Raw genomic sequence first — 1,251 nt, 5'->3', positions numbered from 1 at the left:
TTGTCAGGAGAAATCTGGAATCTGACATCTAACCAATAGCTGCAGGGACTTCTAACAAATCCAATATTAGCAGGTAAAATGGCTGGCTGTAGGCTCACAGATTGAAGGGTATAACAATTTCCATGATCAATAGGCAATATGACAGGCCACTTGCCCCAGTACCCAAAACTGGAGGGTATATGATGATCCAGATGAAGGATCCAGAGTGAGGCAAAAGCCAAAAAGCTTTTACAGAACATCCATATATTTCAGATGCAGTCTACACCACCAAATAAACTCCTCCAAGTTTATTGACTGGCTATTCATAGTAGATTTTGTCATGGAAGTAGTCACAGTCTCATTTTATAATTGCCAAAATCCATCATAAGTGCCAAACCATAGCAAATTATGACCCAGTCATGTTTGCATACAACCTTAATTATTTAACCACAGTTGGAAAAACTGATAGATGAGAAGTATATACTATCTACTTCTTCAACTTTTCTTTAAGTCTAATATTATGTCATTTTTAGAAAGAATATAAGGGTATTTCAAAGAACAAGAACAAATTAAAGTATGCTTAATGTAAAGTAGAGGTGTTCTGATTAGTCACTTAGAAGACTATTAAGTTATTTTGAAGAGTAATTAAAAGCATGATTTAAATAGTATCTTAACCCATTGCCCTCTGGTTGATTCTGACTCATAGCAATCCTATTAACAGGGTGAAATTTCTACATATGGTTTCTGAGGCTGCAGGAGAAAGCAGAGACTTTCTGCTTCCACAAATATTTAATTAGCTGGTAGATTCGAGAAAGCTTCAGTTATCTTCAGATAAATTCAATTAACATTTTAACATATGTACATCCAACTTAATCTATATACAGAATAAGCTTTTCATCATTGAAGTATTGTGTTTTAAAAAGTGTCTGTTCAGTCAATTATACCTCATAGTGATCCATGTTTTTCACAGTGGAACTGCTACATAGGATTTTCAAGATTATGCTCTTTTTGGAGCAAATCAACAGTTCTTTTTCCCAGGCATTACTCTAAGACTCAGGGCATTTTCACTAGTTTACATATAGTCTCACTTAGTAAAAGTTTCTCTTGATTAATTAATCTGCCTTTTATATAGTATCACTCTTGCTATATATGCCAACAAAATTTAGAGACCATCTCAAGAAGAGATTTGATGCATTACAGAGAGACACTAATGACAGAAGACTAGAAGAGCTGTGGAATGGCATCAAAAATACACACTAAGGTTGCAAAAGG

Source organism: Chrysochloris asiatica, unplaced genomic scaffold, assembly GCF_000296735.1.
Source record: "Chrysochloris asiatica unplaced genomic scaffold, ChrAsi1.0 scaffold00236, whole genome shotgun sequence".
In the NCBI taxonomy this organism is placed as follows: Eukaryota; Metazoa; Chordata; class Mammalia; order Afrosoricida; family Chrysochloridae; genus Chrysochloris; species Chrysochloris asiatica.
This window is presented reverse-complemented; position numbering follows the sequence as displayed.